Below are 24213 nucleotides of genomic sequence, written 5' to 3'. Positions count from 1 at the left end.
CCGAGCTAAAGGTAATTCCACCACTTTTGGTGTTCACTACACGAAGAATAAGCATATTTGGCGTCCCCCCAGCCCCAGAGCAGTCAAGTTGAACTCAGATGGAGCTGTCAACCCTTCTTCCAAGGATGCGGCAGACGGTGTTGTTCTTCGAGACCCTTATGGCGCCTGGTTGTCGGGAAACTTTAGCAGGCTTAGCCACTGCTCACCCCTTCATGCCAAACTTTGGGCTCTAGTTGACGGTTTGAACATTGCACAGGATCTAGGTTTTAGACACATTGAGGTTGAGATGGATAGCAGTGAGGTTGCCACGACCCTTTCCGCTCCTGCTCATATGTTTGAACCGATAGTTACCTGCTGAATCCGAAGCCTCCTCTAACGGTAATGGAGCATCATTTTCACTTTTATCCATCGTGAAGCAAACTTCGTCGCTGATGCGATGGCCCATCTCGAAAGAACTGCACCACCTGTCACTTCCGTGATTACTCACCCGCCTGTCAATTTGCAAAGCCATCTCCAACTAGACATGGACAACTAGAGAAGAAGTTCTAATTGTTGTTAACTCAACTTTCCGTCTTTGTTACAACAAGAAAAGAGATTTATTTAATTGCCACATATATATATATATATATAGTCCCAACTCAACTACAAAGAAATTCATGATAACCTTCTCGTCGCCAATAATATTCCACCCCGTCAATCCGATGACACATAGGAATGACATCCCGCCAAGCCATAGTTTAACATCATTTGCTTCATTCCACATCATATTTAACCCATAATTAATATCACATTTTTAAACTGGAATTGAGACGGTAAAAACTAGTGGATTCAACTGTTATATAAACCCTCTTACCACTCCAGCTCCATTTCTCTCTAGATTTCAGCCATGGCGCTTCACAAACGAAACCCTAATGTTCTCCCTCTATTTTTTGTCACACTATTTCTTCGCCTCTGCTGAAGTATTCTTCGAAGAACGCTTCGAAGGTATATTCTTTTCTTACTCATTTTCGCCGCTTTCTTTTACTGGATCTGTGTGCTGTATTTAACGTTCGGAAAGGGTTGTCTCGTCGTTTGAGTCTGTTCTGTAGAACTATAAACCTTTTCAGTTTTATCCTAATTTAAATGGATCCGTGATTTTATGTGTTAATTTGACTATCTGCTTGTTTTGATCGGTTCCTTTTGTTAAATGCTTAAGTGCATTTAAAAATTGCAATAAATTTGACTGGATCTGCAAATAATCCGATTTCACATTGCTTTTCTAGATTTTAATTATAGAGGATAGTATTAGATATGTAGTTTAGTTCATTTACAAATGAAAATGAGTTGGTATCTAGTTTTCAATATCTGTTACCGTAGATGAAAATAAAAATAGGGCGCTCCCTGTGCTTCTCAAGGCTCCCAACTTTGTGATGGATTGGAAAGGCTCGTTTTCTTACGTAGCCTTCGTTTCCTTAACCTACAGTTTGTACCAAGGCTCCTCCCCAGATGATACTTTTATTGTCTATTTGATTGATAAATGCAAGACGAGTACTTTTTGTTTCTACAAGAACAAAGATTCAGGAATGAAAATTTTAGATTTATTACCCCTTTTAGCTGGAAGTGTATTATTACCCAGTGTATTATGCGTGGATACATTCCTAAGATTCTGGTCCTTTCAGCAAATGAACGGTAACTGATCAAGAAATGCTGCTTTCACTTTAACTGTACTTTTGGTTTCATTGTTTCAAGACATTACAGTTTTCTTTTTTTCCCTATCTGATTTCACTTTTCTATTGTTGTGAAACTGAAGATGGATGGGAAAGTCGGTGGGTAAAATCTGACTGGAAGAAAGATGAGAACAGGGCTGGGGAATGGAATTACACTGCTGGAAAATGGAATGGAGATGCCAATGACAAAGGTGCATAAACTTTTAGAATTACTCAGAGCTTATTATTGCTTAATATAGATTTCTAACTCCCCTGTTTGAGGTTCTTACTAAATACTGATGGTTTCACATATCGTGCAGGTATTCAAACTAGTGAAGACTATAGGTTCTATGCTATTTCAGCTGAGTTCCCACCAGTTAACAACAAAGACAAGACTCTAGTCTTCCAATTTTCTGTCAGGCATGAGCAGAAGCTTGATTGTGGTGGTGGGTACATGAAGTTGCTCAGCGGTGATATTGACCAGAAGAAATTCGGTGGTGAAACCCCATACAGGTTCTTCCCCTTGTGATCGAACTTATCTGTGTCCCAAGAAAATATTATTTTTTTGTTTTGCCTGATGTTTTGTTACTTCGTTTGGTTGCAGCATTATGTTTGGGTCTGATATCTGTGGCTATAGCACAAAAAAAGTACATGCTATCCTTGCCTACAATGGGACAAACCACTTGATCAAAAAGGAAGTTCCTTGTGAGACTGACCAACTCACTCATGTTTACACATTCATTCTTCGTCCAGATGCTGCCTATAGCATCCTTATTGATAATGTTGAGAAACAAACTGGTAGTTTGTACAGTGATTGGGATTTTCTCCCACAAAAGAAAATCAAGGATCCTGAGGCAAAGATGGTAAATTGGTCACACCTAATCTTAATCAACATATTTCTGGTGTATTTCTTCTCTTATGAAATCTGGGTTCAACCTAACTACTTTGCATGATGGCCAGCCAGAAGATTGGGATGATAAGGAATACATCCCTGATCCTGAAGACAAGAAGCCAGAGGTAAATAACCTTCTCAATTCCCCCCTTTCTCCACTCTCTTATGTGATATTACATACAGCCTAAAAATTTATAGGAAGCTAACCTCTACTGTTCTGATAACACTATAGGGTTACGATGGCATTCCCAAAGAGATCCCTGATCCTGATGCTAAGAAGGTAATGATTTATTTCTTTCTGGAATGATTTTATTTTCAAATAGATGCCCTTGTTTGAAAGATTAATGAATAAAATAATTTATGCCAGCCTGAAGATTGGGATGATGAAGAAGATGGTGAATGGACATGGAAGCCAAAGGTTGCTAAATACTTTCTAACCACAACATTTAATTTGATTTTGAATGAATTGTTTATATATAAAAATTCTTTCTCTATCTGCAGAAAATCAAGAACCCCAACCACAAGGGAAAATGGAAGGCACCTATGATTGACAACCCAGGTTTATTGCCATTACTTTTTCTGTTTGCCTTTTTTTTATTGTCAACAGAAAAATCTTAGGTTATTTATTATAATTTTATATGGTCCTTAGATTTCAAGCATGATCCTGATCTTTATGTTTTCCCCGACTTGAAGTATGTTGGCATTGAACTGTGGCAGCTATTCTTTTGCCTCTTTCTTTCTGATCCCATGTTATTACGTTCCATGCCATTTTAGAAGTAATAACAAGAAAAATGTTTGTTTGTTTTTGTCAGGTGAAGTCTGGGACTATGTTTGATTGTTTGTTTGTTTTTGTCAGGTGAAGTCTGGGACTATGTTTGATAATATCTTAGTTGCTGATGATGCAGAGTACGCCAAGAAACTAGCTGAAGAAACATGGGGCAAGCACAAGGATGTACGTGCTCTTTTTAGTTTGAAAATTTTGAACCCACGTGTTCTTTGTCATATTGAACCTGATTTTGTTTGCTTGATGCAGGCTGAGAAGGCGACATTTGAGGATGCAGAGAAAAAGAGAGAGGAGGTATTTCTCTTTAACTAGAAGGATCGTATTTCTATTACATGTTTAATCTCGCATTCCAACTATTGAAACACGATGTTCTGGAATCAAAGGATGATCCAGTTGATTCTGATGTAAGCCTCAGATATCCCTTCTTAAGAATATAAAATAAACACTTTCATTGCTGTTGTTAGGGGCAGGGTTTTAAATAGTGGTTGCCGTCGTGTTTTTGGTTGTGTTTATCATGAATGTAGACATATGGTAGCTATTACAATGATTACGGATATCGCAGCCATGCAATAACGGTATCGGGCAGCACCGATACCGCTATATGGCGAGCGTTATTGCAGTCGCAGGCCACTATTTAAATCCATGGTTAGGAGTATATTTGGTTCGGTTTGATTTGGTTTTCAATAAAATATTAGCCAAATTTTATTTTGCGGTTTATTAAAAATTGAAACCGTAAAAACTGAATCCGAAACTGAATGGCTTAAAAACTGTGGCTTTTGGTTCGGTGTGGTTCAATTCGGTTCGGTTTTATTGTTTTTGATTGTTCATTATTTTTCAAAGTCAACATCCAAAGAAAACAAACTTAAAGTTTAAACAGAGTTCAAATATGCAATTTTAAATTTATAAAAAAAATATTATTAGTTTTAAGATCTTATTTGTTCAAGTTTGTCTTATAATAAATTAAAAATGGTCTTGTTTTGAATAATTATTTTCTTCTTTTTTTTAATTTGGTTTAATTTGGAACAAACAGTTTTTAAATGGAAAAAGCAAAACTGAACTGAATTGTAAGATTATATTTTTTAAATCGAAGTGCAAAATGAAAAACTTGAATTGAATCGAATCACATAGTTAGGGTTGTATTGGTTTCTCGGTTTTCTTGATTTCATTGCTCATCCCTAGCTGTGGTGGTAATTGATTGTGTTAACTGATTTTTCCAGGCTGAGAAAGATGATAGTGACGCTACTGAAGGAACTGAGTCTGATTCTGATGTCAAGTCAGATGCCGAGGCCGAGGAAGATGGGCATGTAAGCTCTATGCATTATTTTTGCAGTCGATTCTTGTTGGTTGGTTTTATATTTGAATGGTTATTGATTCATGATTGCGGGATATAACCCCCAGACCCGGTCTGTAAGATAGACCCAAACCTAAGCGGGTCACATATCCCATTCAGAGATTTTTTTTATATATATATAACTTATAGAATGTTAAATATAATATAGAACATAATATTAATAATACAGATATGTCCAAAATGATAATAAAATACATGTCACCAAACATAACCGAAAAACATATAGAAATATATGTTCGTACAAAATAAAGTAGTTGATTTCTCCTGATGTCAAATCTGCTAGCTTACGGTCTGCTGTTATCTGAAAAAGGTTAAAATTTATAGAATGAGCTAAAAAGCCCAGTGTGTCCCATACAGTGTATAACATATACATAACAAAATAATTCAGATAAGATAAAACAATTTATCAAATATTTTAATAACATGCACACTACCCCATCCAATTACCAAATTGTGTAGGTTCACCTGAACCGTACACCGCCTATACACCAGTAAGGCTTAACCTGTGCACAAAGCAGAGGAGCCTAGGAAAACTGTAAGGTTTATCCTTGCACACAGCAAAGGGGGACCTGGGAAACTGTAAGGCTTACCTTCGCACACAGCAAAAGGACCTGGGAAATTGTAAGGCTTACCCTTGCACACAGCAAAGGGACCTGGTAAACTGTAAGGCTTACCTTCGCACACAGCAAAGGGACCTGGGAAACTGTAAGGCTTACCCTTGCACACAGCAAAAGGGACCTGGTAAACTGTAAGGCTTACCTTCGCACACAGCAAAGGGACCTGATAATACTTCCTTCAATTGTACCCCAAATGACAAAATAAACATGTATGCATTGGAGTAAAAACAGTAATTAATCCATTAAATATGGAAATGTTCTATATTTAGAAATCATGTACCAAAAATACTATAACTATAAACCATATAAAAATTATACGGTAAATCAGACATTTAATAAACATTATTCAAAATACCGGATATTTCCTCATAAGGTATATTATATTCTCATAATATAAACCAGTTCGGATATATAGTTTATAACTGTAAGATAACATTGGTAGGGAAACACACCTGTAACAGTCTGAGAAATCAGATAGGGAAGCTTATTACTGGTTTTGTCGATCACGCTCTGCTGCAGCGCTAGATCCTACGAATTGGAAAAATCCTTATTGGAATTCTAATAAAAAATAATCTTAATCTTTACTTAAATAATATACGGAAACCTACGGGTAGTTCTTGTAATGCGCGGTTCGGACTGATCTGAAGAACGGACAACACCGGACCTGACTGATCCTTGCTCAGGTGAAACACGAGTACCTTCATAAAATATCTTACTTAATCAATTCCTTAACCATATCTCAAATAAATAATCAAAATACTAAAATACTGAGCCTTTTTGGGTTCATAAGATCGATTCGGGAATTTCGGGTCAGAATTTGGTAAAACAAACTTCGGAATCAAATTAAGGACGTCGAAATACATAAAGTATGACCTTATGAAATTTCGAATTCTTGGTCAAAATTAAAGTCAACAGGTTTGACTAACGATTTAGAAACTTTCGGGTTTGAATTTAGCGAAACGGACCCCAAAAACGGATTCGGGACGTCAAAAACTGTCAGGATAGATATTTTCGAAAAAGATTAACGGTCGTTTAATAGCCAGTCAAAGCCGGTCAAAATTCTGATCAAGTCAATAAACTGTCAAACATTTTACACAAATAGTACCCTTTTAAAATAATTACCAAAATAGAACCCTTTTCGAATTAATTCCCAAAATAGCACCAATTTCGAATTAATTCCTAGAATATCAACTTTTTTTCAAAAAAATTACCAAATTAGCACCCATTTCGAATTAATTCCCAGAATAGCACCAAAACCGAATTAATTCTAGAATAGCACCAGTTAACGGTCAACGATCGGGTCGAGTCAACGGGTCGGGTCATGACCGGTCAAAACCGGTTTCCAGATTTCACTCGCCCTGCGGCGGCTCGTGTGGCGCGTGCGACGTTCTCCGGGGCTCTAAAAATCACGGAAAAATTTCTAAAAATTATTTTAAGCGATTTCGATATACATACAAAGATCGGTTCAAATTTTTGAACGGCGGAGAGCTCGATTTGGACTCAGTCGAATCTTTGACTGATCCACCTCCCCACGCACCGCAGTCGACGGAGACCTAGGATGACACAGACAGACTCGGAACGGTACAAGGAACACGATGGTGTGGGAGGTGTCGTAAACGGAGCAACGATCGGCGATGAATTTAGGATTTTCTAGGCGATTGAGCTAAAAAAAACGTCGATACTTTGACTTAAATTCACGACGTTTGGTAGCGTTTTGCTTCAATTAAATTGAGGGGATTGTTCCTGACTCGATAACGAACACGATGGTGCTTCCAAAATGGCGATCAGAATTCAGACGGCGTCGGGATCGTCGTCGGAAGTTGAGGTTGGGAGAGGGAAATTTGGGAGGAATTGGTTTCTGATTTTCAAAAACCAATTCACGTATATAACAACCAATACCTAACATTTTAGGGTAAATTCAGGGCTTGGTCCTTGAATTTTCTTTTAACTCTAAAACAAGCTACAAGTTTAAAGAACTTCCAATTTAGTCCTCAAATTTCACCACTTTTCGTAATTAACCTCAAATTTCAATTAAACTTTATTTTGTAATTTTTTTGGGTGGTTACAATTCTCCCCCTCTACAAGAAATTTCGTCCTCGAAATTTACCTTCTGAAAATAGATGAGAAAATTGAACCTCCATTGACTCTAATGTCTCCCAAGTAGCTTCTGAGGGGCTACGATTACTCCACTGAACTTTGACCATTGGAATACGCCTATTCCGAAGAACTCGCTCATTCCTCTCTAAAACATGAACAGGCTCCTCCTCATAAGACAAATCAGGTCTCAGCTCTACCTCATCAACCTGAATGATGTGATCTGGATCTGGACGGTATCGTCTTAACATAGATACATGAAAAACATCATGAATACGACTGAGCTGGAAAGGCAACTCAAGCTGATAAGCAACAGGTCCAACTTTCTTCAGAATACGATACGACCCAATAAATCGCGGACTCAGTTTACCTTTACGTCCAAATCTCAATACCTTCTTCCATGGAGATACCTTGAGAAACACCTGATCTCCAACCTCAAACTCGATATCCTTACGTCGCTTATCTGCGTATGACTTCTGCCTATCAAATGCCTCTCTTAAGCGATCACGGATCAGTCTGACAGTATCTTCAGTCTCTCGAACCAAGTCTGGACCCAAAGTTTTTCTATCATGCAACTCTGTCCAACATATAGGAGTACGACATCTACGTCCATATAGAGCCTCATACGGTGCCATGCGAATACTCGCCTGATAACTATTATTGTAAGCAAACTCAGCTAATGGAAAGAAATCTTCCCAACTACCACGGAAATCAATCACACAACCTCGTAACATATCCTCCAACACATGAATCACTCGCTCAGACTGTCCATCAGTTTGAGGATGAAAAGCTGTACTGAAATTCAAACGAGTACCCAAGGCCTCGTGCAAAGCTTTCCAGAACCTGAAAGTGAATCTCGGATCTCGATCAGATATGATAGACAACGGAACACCATGAAGTCTAACGATCTCAGAAATGTACAACTTAGCCAGTTTGTCCAGAGAATAATTAACCCGAATAGGAATAAAGTGCACTGACTTGGTGAGTCGATCAACAATCACCCAGATAGAATCCTTTTTGGAAGGAGTCAGAGGAAGACCAGTAACGAAGTCCATCGTAATGCGCTCCCATTTCCACTCAGGAATCTTAATTGACTGTAACAATCCAGACGGATGCTGGTGCTCTGCCTTAACCTGTTGACAAGTCAAACACCTCACCACAAAATCTGAAATATTCTTCTTCATACCAGTCCAAAAGTAGCGCTCTTTGAGATTATTGTACATTTTGTCACCGCCAGGATGCATAGCATAAGGACTACTATGAGCTTCCTGAAGAATAATCCGTCTCAACTCATCATCTTTAGGGACGCAGTAACGACCGTGAAAACACAAAATACCATCTTGATCCACAATATACTCCGAACTCGATCCTTGTTTAACTAATTCAATAATGGGAAGCAACGAGCTATCAAGGAGTTGTTTGGCCTTAATCTCCTCAGCCAAAGTAGGTTTAACCTGTAACTCTGCTAACACGCTATTATCATCAAATAAGCTCAAGTTGGCAAATAAGGCTCTGAGATCTGATATCGCCTTACGGCTCAAGGCGTCTGCCACTACATTAGCCTTCCCTGGATGATATTCTATCTCAAAATCATAGTCCTTTAAAAGCTCTAACCAGCGACGCTGTCTCAAATTCAATTCTTTCTGAGTAAGCAGATACTTTAGACTCTTATGATCAGTATAGATATAACACTTTTCTCCGTAGAGGTAGTGTCTCCAGATCTTTAAAGCAAAAACCACAACAGCTAATTCCAGATCGTGAGTAGGATAGTTACGCTCATGCGGCCTTAACTGACGTGACGTATAAGCAACAACTTTCCTATCTTGCATCAAAACACATCCTAATCCAGAATAAGAAGCATCACTGTAGACAGAAAAATCCTTCCCAGATTCAGGCTGAATCAACACTGGGGCTTGAGTTAGAACAGTCTTCAATTTCTCAAAGCTAGCTTGTTGGTCCTCAGTCCAGACAAATGGAACATCTTTCCTCAATAGTTTCGTCAGAGGAGCTACAATAAGGGAGAACCCCTCAACGAAACGACGATAGTAACCCGCTAAGCCCAAGAAACTACGGATCTCAAAGACGTTTCTGGGTTGCTTCCAACTCAGAATAGCCTCCACTTTGCTCGGATCCACCTGAATGCCATCAGCAGAGACGATATGTCCAAGAAAAGTCACTTCGCTGAGCCATAACTCACACTTGCTCAACTTACCGTATAGCTTATTCTCCCTTAGAGTCTGAAGAACAATCCTTAAATGCTCCTCATGTTCTGTTTCACTTCTAGAATACACCAGTATGTCATTAATGAATACAACTACAAACTGGTCCAAATAAGGTCGAAACATCCTATGCATCAGATCCATAAAAGCAGCAGAGGCATTAGTTAACCCGAATGACATCACTAAAAACTCATAGTGCCCATATCGAGTACGAAAAGCAATCTTCGGAATATCCGAATCTTTCACTTTGAGTTGATAGTAACCAGATCTCAAGTCTATCTTTGAAAAGATAAAAGCACCACGAAATTGGTCAAATAGATCATCGATCTTAGGCAGAGGATATTTATTTTTAACAGTGAGCTTGTTAAGTTTTCTATAATCAATACAAAGTCTCAATGTCCCATATTTCTTCTTGACAAAGAGAACTGGAGCTCCTCACGGTGATACACTAGGTCGAATAAATCCACTGCCCAACAACTCCTGAAGTTGAACTTTTAGTTCCTTAAGCTCCTTTGGGGGCCATACGATAAGGAGCCATTGAAACCGGGGTGGAACCAGAATAGACTTCAATCACAAACTCGACTTCTCTATCTGGAGGTAATCCAGTCAACTCCTCGAGAAAAACTTCGGGAAATTCCTTGACAATTCGGATGCCTTCAATATCGGATTGCGATCTCCTAGTGTCCAAAATATAAGCAAGAAACGCCTCGACCCTTTCCTGATCATCTTCTCCGCTACCAAGGCAGAAATAACATTCGTCAGAAATCCACGTCGTTCCTCGATCATTATAATCTTTCGATTATCTGGGGTCTTCAGAACAGCTCTCTTAGTCTCAAAATCAATATTTACTCGATGTTTGTCCAACCAATCTACGCCGAGAATCAAATCGAACTCTTCAAAGGGTAACTCCACCAGGTCAGCCAGAAAAATCTCCCCATTGATCTCTATAGGACACTCTCTAAAAATACTATCCAACACGATGGATTTGCCTAAGGGACTTTGAACTATCACTGAACGCTCAGTATTCTCAACAGGAATATTTATACCCTTAGAAACGGAATGTGATACATAGGAATTTGTAGAGCCACTATAAAACAATGCAAAGTATGGAACTGAATGAATAGTAATAGTACCTGCAGTCACATTAGGCCCATCACGATCTTATCGAAGTCTAGCAGTGTAAACCAGTGCAGGTTGTCTGGCCTCAGATCTGACTGGACCCCTACTCTGAGATGCTCGGCCTCTACTAGCTAATCCAGGTGCTCTCTCTTGAGTACTACTACCCGCAGGAGTCTAAACAGTTCTCTGAGTACGAGCGGAAGTACAAGCTGGCGTCTGAACTGAACGATCTCGTTCTGGACAGTCCTTCATGAAATGGTCATCGGAACCACATCTAAAACATGTCCCCAATTTCAGCCTGCACTGACCATAATGACATCTTCCACAATGCACACATGTCGGTATAGGTTGCAGCCCAGAAGATCCACCATGTCTAGAAAGATGTACGACTGAAGAACCGGATGCCACAGGCCTGACACTTGCACCACCTCTCTGAAAGGATTCACCCCTGCCTCTCTTGTTGGGATGTGCAGAAGAATCTATAGAACCATAAGACCTCCTGAATCGGGTTTGAGCTCGATCACTATCTCTCTTGTGCTCCATACCCAGTCGCTCTATTTCCTCAGCAGTTTTGGCTATCTCAACCAAAGAATCAAAATTCCTCTATCGGTGGGTAGCAACTCGACTCCTGATCTCATACCTGAGTCCATTCTCAAACCTCAAGCATCGATCTGTCTCCGTGTCAACAAATTCAGGAGCATAACGGCTCAATCGGATGAACTCAACCTCGTAGTCCATAACAGTCATATTACCCTGCTCCAGATTCTGAAACTCCTGGCGTCGTTCCTGCAGATATCTCTCTCCGACGTAGCGACTCCGGAAACGTGTCTTAAAAAGTTCCCATGTTAACTGGTTTCTCGGAATACTACCAGAAATTGATTGCCACCATCTGAAGCTCTCTTTCTTCAACATAGTTAGGGCCCCCTTCAACTTTTGCTCAGGTCTGAGGTCCATCTCATCCATAATCCTCTTTATGTCCTCCAGCCAATACTCAGCGTCTGTCGGAGGTCCACCAGTAATACCCTCAAATGGAATTACACCAGCAGCGACCAAAGAATTTGAAATCTCCACTGCAGTCATGTTACTAGGGGCTCTAGCAGCTCTCTGAAACATGCGGAAGATAGCACTATTAATAGCATCTTCATTCATCTCAGTATCCTCATTTTTTGTGACAGGAGGGTCTCTCACAGGAGTAAACTGATCATCATGAGAAAGAGTCGGATCTACTTGCGGAACAGGAGGATCACGTGGTGACATCGGATCGTCTATCGTAACAGAAGGTCGAATGACTCGCCCTCTACCACGTTCACGTCCTGTCCTACGACCTCTAGCAGCATTCATCGTTGGATCTATAAGGCTCTACAGAAAGAATTTGAAACATGTGTCAGATTAGCATCAGAGACCTCGAGAAAACTTTAAATCATAACATAAGGTGACATTTTTTTTCCTTAAAAATTCAAAGTTTAGGACCCATATACAGTCCGAGTGTTTAAAACCGAAAGCTCTGATACCACCAAATGTAACCCCCCAGACCCGGTCTGTAAGATAGACACAAACCTAAGCGGGTCACATATCCCATTCAGAGGTTTTTTTTTATATATATAACTTATAGAACGTTAAATATAATATAGAACATAATATTAATAATACAGATATGCCCAAAATGATAATAAAATACATGTCACCAAACATAACCGAAAAACATATAGAAATATATGTTCGTACAAAATAAAGTAGTTGATTTCTCCTTATGCCAAATCTGCTAGCTTACGGTCTGCTGTTATCTGAAAAAGGTTAAAATTTACAGAATGAGTTAAAAAGCCCAGTGTGTCCCATACAGTGTATAACATATACATAACAAAATAATTCAGATAAGATAAAACAATTTATCAAATATATTTTAATAACATGCACACTACCCCCATCCAATCACCAAATTGTGTACGTTCACCTGAACCGTACATCGCCTATACACCAGTAAGGCTTAACATGTGCACAAAGCAGAGGAGCCTAGGAAAACTGTAAGGTTTATCCTTGCACACAGCAAAGGGACCTGGGAAACTGTAAGGCTTACCTTCGCAGACAGTAAAGGGACCTGGGAAACTGTAAGGCTTACCCTTGCACACAGCAAAGGGACCTGGTAAACTGTAAGGCTTACCTTAGCACACAGCAAAGGGACCTGGGAAACTGTAAGGTTTACCCTTGCACACAGCAAAAGGGACCTGGTAAACTGTAAGGCTTACCTTCGCACACATCAAAGGGACCTGATAATACTTCCTTCAATTGTACCCCAAATGACAAAATAAACATGTATACATTGGAGTAAAAACAATAATTAATCCATTAAATATGGAAATGTTCCATATTTAGAAATCATGTACCAAAAATACTATAACTATAAACCATATAAAAATTATACGGTAAATCAGACATTTAATAAATATTATTCAAAATACCGGATATTTCCTCATAAGGTATATTATATTCTTATAATATAAACCAGTTCGGATATATAGTTTATAACTGTAAGATAACACTGGTAGGGAAACACACCTGTAACAGTCTGAGAAATCAGATAGGGAAGCTTATTACTGATTTTGTCGATCACGCTCTGCTGCAGCGCTAGATCCTACGAATTGGAAAAATCCTTATTGGAATTCTAATAAAAAAAATAATCTTAATCTTTACTTAAATAATATACGGAAACCTACGGGTAGTTCTTGTACTGCACGGTTCGGACTGATCTAAAGAACGGACATCGGACCTGACTGATCCTTGCTCAGGTGAAACACGAGTACCTTCATAAAACATATTACTTAATCAATTCCTTAACCATATCTCAAATAAATAATCAAAATACTAAAATACTGAGCCTTTTTGGGTTCACAAGCTCGATTCAGAAATTTTGGGTCAGAATTTGGCAAAACAAACTTCGGAATCAAATTCAGGACGTCAAAAAACATAAAGTATGACCTTCCGAAATTTCGAATTCTTGGTCAAAATTAAAGTCAACAGGTTTGACTGACGATTTAGAGACTTTCGGGATTGAATTTAGCGAAACGGACCACAAAAACAGATTCGGGACGTCAAAAACTGTCAGGATAGGTATTTTCGGAAAAGATTAACAGTCGTTTAATAGCCGGTCAAAGTCGGTCAAAATTCTATTCTGGTGTGTCAACAAACTGTCAAACATTTTACACAAATAGCACCCTTTTTAAAATAATTACCAAAATAGCACCCTTTTCGAATTAATTCCCAAAATAGCACCAATTTCTAATTATTTTCTAGAATATCACCTTTTTAAAAAAATTACCAGAATAGCACCCATTTCGAATTAATTCCCAAAATAGCACCAAAACCAAATTAATTTCTAGAATAGCACCAAAACCGAATTAATTCCCAGAATAGCACTAGTCAACTGTCAACGGTCAGATCGGGTCGGGTCGTCGGGTAGGGTCGGGTCAACGGGTCGGGTCATGACCGGTCATAACCAGTTAAAATGGTTTCCAGATTTCACTCACCCTGCGACGGCTCGTGTGGCGCGTGCGACTTTCTCCGGGGCTCTAAAAATCACGGAAAAATTTTTAAAAATTATTTTGAGCGATTTCGAGATACTTACAAATATCGGTTCAAATTTTTGAACGGCGGAGAGCTTGATTTCGACTCGGCCGAATCTTTGACTGATCCACCTCCCCACGCGCCGCCGTCGACGGAGACCTAGGATGACACTGGCGGACTCAGAACGGCACAAGGAACACGATGATGCGGGAGGTGTCGCAAACGGAGCAACGATCGGCGATGAATTAAGGATTTTCTAGGCGATTGAGCTAAAAAAAACGTCGATACTTTGACTTGAAATTCACGACGTTTGGCAGCGTTTTGCTTCAATTAAATTGAGGAGATTGTTCCTGACTCGATAACGAACACGATGGTGTTTTCAAAACGACGATCGAAATTCAGACGGCGTCGGGATCGTCGTCGGAAGTTGAGGTTGGAAGAGGGAAATTTGGGAGGAATTGGTTTCTGATTTTCAGAAACCAATTCACGTATATAACAACAAATACCTAACATTTTAGGGTAAATTTAGGGCTTGATCCCTGAATTTTCTTTTAACTCTAAAACAAGCTAGAAGTTTAAAGAACTTTCAATTTAGTCCCTAAATTTCACCAATTTTCATAATTAACTTCAAATTTCAATTAAACATTATTTTGTAATTTTTTTGGGTGGTTACACGGGATGCATGTAGGATGAGCTGTAAGGCGAAAAGAGAATTGCAACATTTTGCTGACTGGTGATAAAAGAGCCCCACTTATCTGCACCAACAAAAGTTTATGTTGAAATTTGTAGCTGTAAGACGAGTTGCGTGAACTGGTTGCCCCACTTCAAAGTTTATGTTGATTGATGACTGATGATTTTTTTTCATTAGAATCTATAAAAGAGTTGGGACAATTCATGTTCCAAAAGGCGTTCGGCTTCGCTCATTTACTTTATCCATTTACTAGAAATAAATAATAATCCAATACCCCCTTCAATTATTTTCGATTTATTTTCTTTTTTCAATTGAAGAATAAGTAGATTGTTAAAAAAATAAAAATAAAACACGTATTCTATAAGTATTTCAAGAACATAAAATCTTAAATGTACTAGGCCTTGTGTATTTGATTAATTTTTTATTTTGCACAAATTTATGTTTTAGATTTTATTTTGAACTATTTTAATTTAATTTTAAATATGTTTATATTATTAATTCGTCTATCTAATTGTAAATATAAAGATCTATTGGTCATTCTAATTGTTAGTCCAATAGTAAATATGTATTAATTGTAATTGTAATTTTATTGTGTATTATATTTTTAATAGTTTAAAGTGATTATAAGATAATATTTGTTCATTCTTTTTTTAATTATTGATGTATACATCCCATAAACATTATTGCTCGAGTCAAAAAGTTCAAAAGAATACAAGATTTCCTTTAATCACTAAAATCACTCAATAAATTTTATTATGTATTATATTGATTGAATATACGTTTAATCATATAAATTCTTTTATGGTAATAATTTTGAAAAATTATATAATAAAGTGCTTCTTATAAGGAGTGAAACGTGCCACAATAATAGTTAACATAATAAGTCACAGATTACGTTTGAGTCCAATTAAAAAATAGTAAAACAATTCATGTACAACTTGTATTTAGCAAATTCATCCTTCTGTATAAGTTCCCACCGTTGATTTTTTATCATTCTAATATGGTTATTTTGAATAAATTCAAATATGTATGTAGATAAAATTAATTGAAAAAAAGACCGAAAGGGCAATAAAAATAAATAAATTAAAATCAAATTATTTAGTGAAAATAACATAACTTTTATACTTAAATCCCGCTGAATTCATTAGGATGTTAATTTAGCAAAATAAAAAAAAAAACTTTTAGAAAAACTTTTTTTCTCTAACGGCTTGCTACTTGTTTTTTCTACTTTATTTGACATGCGACACATTAGTTTGGGTGCTTATCGTTGATCACCTGAATTCTTTATTTTTTTTATATTCTTATATGACATATTGTTTTTAATTTTGAGTAAATCCACTTTTATGACCCACTTTTGTATGTCTTTATGATATTTTTTTTTCTTTTTATTATTTTTTCGTTTATTTTTCTTAGGGTTGAATTTGAAGATCGACTAATCTAGATGATGTTTATTTGTTATCTTGTTTGATATTTCTTGCTTCGGACCTTCGAATTGGATTTGGATACGCAATTTGCGGTCGAAGATAGTTTTCTCAAGATGCTCGACTCTGATTTGCGATTGTCGATGATCTTTCAATAGTTTGGTCTCCTGCTCTAGTTCTTTTGCTAATGTCGTTAGATCTATTTGTGTCTATCTTTTGTAGGGGCATAAACGAACTATCGTTTGATGAACTGTTTGTGAATCATTCATATAACGTTCTTTTATGTTCATTTGTTAAGCTAAATGAACGATTATGAACAAATTATTCATGTTTATTTAATAAACGAACGAACACAAACAAATATGCATTTGGTTCATTTATGTCACGAACAAGCTTGTTTATGAGCTCGTTTATCAACTCGTTCATTTATATTCATGAATAAACTCATTTATCTGATTCTCATTTTCTTTTTCTTTTTTATATTTTAAATATTGAGGAAGGTAAGGACTAAATTAAATACATGATAAAAGTTAAAACTTAAATTATGAATTTTAAGCACTAGTGGCATAGTTTAATCATTTTTAGGTTGTATATGAAATGGTAAAACTAAAATTTGAACATATAAACGAACAATAAACCAATATTAAACAAACGATAAACGAATATGTTCGTGAATGTTAAATGAATACATTTGTGAATATATAAACTAACACAAATACTTTAAAAAATAAATAAAATAACGGATCCTTACAAGAATAAACCCCACACACATAAACCAGGCAGCTATACCTGTAAAAGGCGCTGTTCGATGATATATATAAAAGCCTTACTTGGGCTTGAAACAAAATCCTAGCCCCCATTTTGTTTTTGCTTTCCCGCCTCTTCTCTAAAATAAAGAAGAAAGTCTCTAAAACTTTCCCCTTACCTTTTGAGAGAACCGAACAAAGCAAGCTCTTTCTACTGCCGTTGACGACGGCAATGAAGGATAAAATAATCTCGTAAAAACGTATTCGAATGTAAACCCCAGAACACAGTCCTCAAGCCACCAAAACCACCAAAACGAAACCCTAAAAAAAGACCTCCACGGCTCACGCCGAAGGGTTTTTAGAGAGGTACCTTCGATGGCCGAATGAAAGAATGAAGATGGCTATCATCGAAAGGATAAGTTTTTTTATCTCTGGGTTTTCCTTTGTTCTCTCTCTCATGGTCTTCTTTTTTCAGAAAAAGCTCTCCGTTCATTTTTTGTTTGCTGAAATGATTGATGCTCGAAAGCTTTCTCTTGTCTTTTTTTCTTTTGTATTTTCGTTTTGTCCCCTTTTAAAATCCAAAGGAGCCCCCTCTTTGATATTTTCTTCTTTTTGTTTTCATGCATGCACGAGGTGAGTGAAGGATGTATGTGTCCCTGCCATACTACCACTTCTTTGTTTGGTCGAAACGAAACAAATGGTTAAATGTATTTACAATTTGGGTTCAAGACACATAATTAATCCGATTAGAGTCAAATAAATCAATGCTCATCATTGAGTTCGAATGAAAGTCATGCGATTTATTTTCTTAAATCACTAGAACTCAATTACCAACTTTAAAAGCCCCTCATGTTCGAAAACAATCGAATCAAGTCTATAACGTTATGGACACCAATTTTCACTCACAATATTTAATTCGAACTGGCCTCGACAAAATTATAGTATTACAATATTCAATCTAAAAATTTATATAAATTTTTAACATTTTCGATTGCAACTCAAAAATTATCTCGTTGGGGTTTATGGCTTACGACCGAAAAAGTCATTTTTTTGTTTTTAACTTAAAATGTTATTTTTCTCTTGATCATATGTTTAGTTGCAACCAATTTATACTATTTTTAACCTTATATTAACAAGTTGTATTTTAAAAATTTCCGAAAAGAAACAAGATATAAGAATTTGTTTGTTTCACTGTAATTAATTTTTCAGAAAACATTTTCCTCAATTTCATTGTTTGGTTGGCAAAAAACAAATTGATTAATGTAGTTCATTTTCCTGGTAAACAAAAATTTCCTTTGTATTTTCTACAAAATGACTTATGGTCTGATTTTTTATAACTCATTTTTTAAATTTTTTACTTTAACGAAAAATATTCAAAACAATATTATTTTGTGTATTCAATATTAATATAATATAATATAATATAATCTTTTAATGTCATTTTAATAAATAAACTATATTTTTTAATAATTGTATAATATAATATAATATTTTTTAGTATTAAAATATTGTATTCAATTATTTTATAATAATATATGATATTATATTTTTATTCTAATAACATATATTGAATTATTAAGAAAAATAATATTATTTATTAATTTCATAAAAAATAATATTATTGAATTTTCGAATATATAAATTAATTTTTTTAATAATGTTAATAATATAATACAATATTTTATTTGAATGATATCATTTTTAATATTATAATTTGTTAGGTATGGCTCATAAATATACCAGTTACAAAGAAAGTCTCGTATTGGGGGTTACGATTATGTGGGTTGGGGGTGTGGGGGCGTAGCCCTGCGGTATGGTACAGGGTTATTGTTGAGTTAATCGATTGATGGAATTAGCCAAGAGGGAGGTGAATTGGCAAATACAAATTTCGGTGGAAGCTTTGCAGAAAATTGAAAGTAATTGCGCAGTGATTTAGAGTGGTTCGACTTTCTCAACCAAAGTCTACGTCCACTACCTTAGCTATCTACACTAAGGATTTTCCACAAATTCACTAATTTGTCTTTCTTTTGAGGACAAAGAGTAACCTTACAAATCCCTCAAGAATTATACCCCAAATTCTTGAGAACACTCTCTCCCAAAGAGAACAATACAAATTTTGCAAACTTACAAGAAAATCCTCACAAGGCAAGATGTTTGCACAATTTTAGAACAAAGAAAGAACACTCAAGAATAATACAATTGAGCACAATAAGTGTTCTTGAAAGAAAAAATGAATATTGAATGAAATAGGCTTGAAAATGCTCAAACTTGAGGTTTGATGCTTTCTCTTTGATTCTCTCTTGATTCTTGTTTCTAAGTTTGTTTAAATATTCCTTCAATTGATTCTGAACGTTGTGGATGATTAGTGGAGTCAATGGAGCCGTTTTAGTATGAAATCAATTAATAATATAGCTTTGAGTGTGGGGGGAATCGGTATCCCCTTGGGGGGGATCGGTTTCCTCTGGACAATCTGGAATTTTTGGCTTTGAAACGGTTCGAAATACTTTGTAAAATTGTTTTGAGATTATTTTAAGATTAAAACTTAATTTTACACTTGAGTAAGGATTAAAAAAGACATTTGAAAGATTTAGAGTAATATTTTGATATTCGAATAATTATATCGAATATACTTAGAAAATCTTTTGGAAAATCTTAAAATTCATTTATCTTAATTTGTTATATCGAAATATCAAAATGTTTTCAACAATCTCCCCCTTTTTGATATAACAAAATATTTTAGTAATTTTAAGATTTTAAAATCAAGTTTGAAATTACTCCCCCTTACTTTAACACTTCTCCCCTTTAAAACATTAAAACACTTTAACATTTCTCCCCCTTTTTGTTAAATCAAAAAGACCTTTTAAGAGATTTTAAACAAGTTTTTGAAAAACACTTAGCCAATTGATTATAAATAAATATAGAGTAAGCTGCTAAGAGCACAATTAAGAGAAACGTTAGCCATTAGTTTCATAATCAATATTCATAAACAATGTGACATGGCAAACTTGGTCATATATCTAACATGATGTAAATGATGCAATAATGAATAAATTTAACCAAACCAAATATATAGAAATATAATTTCAAACATCCAAAAACCATCAAATAAGTTCAAATATCCAACAACCAAAGTTAAGCAATCCAAAAGCATTCAAATTGTTTAAGAACAATAAGTTTGAATTTTTCAAATAAAGCTAAACAAGGAACAAGGCTTAATCGTCCATCGGCACATCAGGAGGAGATAAATGTGACCAAATGTTGGTCACATCACGTGAAAGAGCATCGACCCTCTCATCCAAAGAATCGAAAAGGTTGGTTCATCATTTCAGTGGTAGCAGTCAAATTAGAATTGATGGATGCAAGGCTCAAATCAATGTTCTCCATAAATGATTGGAAGTATGGAGGCACTTGATCTTCTTGTTGTGCTTGTTCCTCGTGTTGTTCTGGCTCATTGTCGGAGTAGTCTGCTTTCGGAGGTTGCTCACCGGTACGAACCCAAAGACTAGTTTTTTCATTGATCTTCCATCCCGATTTAGTTAAAGAAAATAGGTTGATTTGGTTTTTGAGGGGAAAGGAAGAATCATGACCAACTCTAGGCCCAACCTTTTTAAACAGATTACTAAGAATACAACCGTAAACTAAATATGAACATAATTTCTTATTGGGAACAAGATTTACGGTTTCGACAAGTTCAACAAAGATAATCTGTGGAAGGTTGATTTTGAGATTATTTTGGACACAATGTAGCCAAAATAGATCTAAGGCTTGAAGAGTAGAGTAACAGCCTCCGGATGGTCGAAACCACTAAGAGATCATTAGATGAAGAAAACGGTCATGAAGATCTAAGGCACTAGCATTATCCCTTCGTTTATACTGAGATCCTACCGTAAGTTTTTCATTTTCTAACCCGTCATTATCTAATCCTAATACGGTGGCAATGTATTCCGAGTCAAGATGAAAGAATCTTCCTAGAAGATAGGAACAAATTCTTATGGTTGTGGTTTTCTCTCGGTTTTGAATGCAAACGTCATTAGAGTAGAAGATACGAATGAGTTGGTGGTAAACTATAGGTTCAAGCTCGAAGAGTTTATCAAATTTCCACTTTTGAAGGGTAGGAAGATGTCGAAAATTAATGTCTAACGTGGCTTGAAGAGATGTGTTTCGTTCTTCCCAAATTTTGTAAGACTCAAAGTATTAACAAAACCTAAACTAGAGATTTTATCTATGACCAGGTTCATTGAAGCAAGAATTGCGAATGGTCATATTTGGATCATCGGGATTATGATTATGAATTTGTTGGATAGGTGGAGGATTTGGCGGTGAGTTTGGAGGTTGGCTAGAATGACTAGAGGAAGGTCTAGAACGTTTGTGAGACATGATTTAAGGTAATCGGAATGGAAAGAATAACCTGCAATTTTTAAAATACATGTATGCAATATAATCAGTCCCAAAACTCAATTGAGTTCTCAATATCTCAAGGTTCTCTAAATCAATCCTAATGGGCAAAGTTTTGAAAAACTATTGAAAAATTAAGTTTTGAAAATCAATATATGTATAGTTTTCATAACAACATATTTCAATCAAAACACAATAATTTGAAAAATAGTTTTTTTTTATTTCGAAAATCTCAAATAATTTTGAAAAAATCTTGTGTTTTTGATGAAATTAGTTGTAAAATCTATGTTCTAAACACTAAACAATCAATGCCCGATATAATGTTCAACCTAGAACTAATTAAAACTAGTTCTAGAATAAAAAATTGATAAAATAGAAGTTTTAGAAAAATACCTTGAAGAATTTCGAATTAGAGTGAGATTGGATGAAGTTTGCACGATTTTGATGATTACAACAGGTTTAGGAGATGATATTTGAAGTAATTCTGATTAAAAATGTAGTTTTTGATGAAATATGGAGATAGGGTGAGAGTAGAGAGGAGAACGGCGTGAGGAAGAAGAAGATAGAGTTTGAGAGAAAAAGGTGTTCTGGGCGTGATATAACCAAAACCCTCAGGGGTATCGATTACCCTACAGGGGGAATAGATTCCCCTTCAAAGGGGGAATCGGTTCCCCTTCAAAGGGGGAATTGGTTGCCCTTAAAGGGGGTATCGATTCCCTCTACACCAAAAATGCTAAAATTTGATTTTAAACAATCAAAATGCTAAAATAATTTGTTCTAGTGGTATTAGCAACTCATATTATGAAAAAATAACTATGTTCAATCAATCAAATCTATCATTAAAATTTATTTGAACATAAAATCAATTTTTCACAAAGAATTATAAACTCCCCCTAACTAATAGTAAAGAATGCAATCAAAATTAATTATAAGCATTTTTCATTTATTCTTAAAAGTGCTAAAATTATTTTAAACACTAAGTGAAGATAGGTCAGTTAAACCTAATTCTCTCCTAAGTTTCCAAAATCTTTCCTTGTCTAAAGGTTTTGTAAAAATGTCTGCTAATTGGTGCAAAGAAACAAAAAATTCTAGAACTACATCTTCCTTAGTGACATGGTCTCTAATAAAGTGATGTCTAATTCCAATATGCTTAGTTCTAGAGTGTTGGATGGGATTTTTAGTGAGACAAATAACACTAGTATTGTCACACTTGATAGAAATGGTACCTACTTCAATTCTATAATCAAAACGTTGTTGTTTCATCCATAAAACTTGTGCACAAAAACTACCAGCTGAAATGTATTCGGCTTCAGTGGTAGATAATGCAACACAATTTTGTTTCTTTGAAAACCAAGAAATCAGCATATTTCCAAGGAATTGGCAAGTACCGGAGGTGCTTTTCCTATATAATTTGCATCCTCTATAATCCGCATTAGAAAAGGCATGCAAGCTAAAGCTAGAGTCTCTAGGATACCAAAGTCCTAAACTAGGAATGTCCTTAAGGTATCTAAAGATTCTCTTAACAACTAGTAAATGTGATTCCTTAGGGCATGATTGAAATCTAGTATATAAGCAAACACTAAACATAATGTCCGGTCTACTTGCATTTAGATAGAACAAAGAGCCAATCATTGACCTATATAATTTAACATCCACACATTTACCTCCTTCATCTATGACAAGCTTTGTTGATGAGCTCATTCGAGTGTCATGAGGTTTCCCATTTTCCAGTCCAAACTTGTTGAGCATATCTTTGACGTATTTAGCTTGATTGATGAAGATTCCATCTTTTCTTTGCTTGATTTGGAGTCCCAATAAAAATGAGAGCTCCCTCATCATGCTCATCTCGAATTCACTTTGCATTAACTTAGAAATTTCTTGGCAAAGAACATCATTAGTAGAACCAAATATTATATCATCAACATAAATTTGAACTACTAATAAATCTTTACCTTTATGTTTTAAAAACAATGTAGTGCCAACCTTTCCTTTGGAAAAACCTTTTTCAATTAAAAAGTTTGACAATCTTTTTATACCAAGCTCTAGGAGCTTGTTTTAAACCATAAAGTTCTTTTGTCAATTTAAGAACATGATCCAGAAATTTTGAATCTTCAATGAGTATACCCTTGAGAAACAAGTTTAGCCTTGTTTCTCACTACATTACCACTTTCATTAAGCTTATTCCTAAATACCCATCTAGTACCTACAGTAGATTTATTACTAGGCCTTTCAACTAATGTCCATACTTTACTCCTCTCAAATTGATTTAACTCTTCTTGCATAGCCATAATCCAATGTTCATCATTTAATGCTTCTTTAATATTCTTAGGCTCTATGCATGAGATAAATGCAACATAATTACAAATATTTCTAAGAGAGGATCGAGTTTTACCCCTTTGGATGGATCACCTATAATCTCACCATCCTTGACATAGTTATATTCCCTTGGGTAAAATACTTCCCTTTCTTCAATGTTTGGATTCTCTAGAGGATCATGAGTTTCCTCATCTTTCGTTTCTTCCTTTGATGATGGTTCTCCAACGTCATGTCTAACGTCATTTGTATTTATAATACCTATATCATCATTAAAAAAAGAATCCTTCCTCGGAAGAAGATTATCATTGAAAACAACATGTATAGA

The 24213-nt window shown here is 35.8% G+C and overlaps 1 pseudogene; it reads left to right on the top strand.

Moving 5' to 3' along the window:
- The first annotated feature begins 871 nt into the window (after positions 1-871).
- LOC120144462 lies at positions 872-15050 on the top strand (annotated as a pseudogene).
- The last annotated feature ends 9163 nt before the right edge of the window (positions 15051-24213 follow it).

The sequence above is a fragment of the Hibiscus syriacus genome, unplaced genomic scaffold, assembly GCF_006381635.1.
Source record: "Hibiscus syriacus cultivar Baekdansim isolate YM2019G1 unplaced genomic scaffold, ASM638163v2 tig00110890_pilon, whole genome shotgun sequence".
Taxonomy (NCBI): Eukaryota; Viridiplantae; Streptophyta; class Magnoliopsida; order Malvales; family Malvaceae; genus Hibiscus; species Hibiscus syriacus.
The sequence above is the reverse complement of the archived record's forward strand: the minus strand, read 5'-3'. Positions and strand labels throughout refer to the sequence as shown.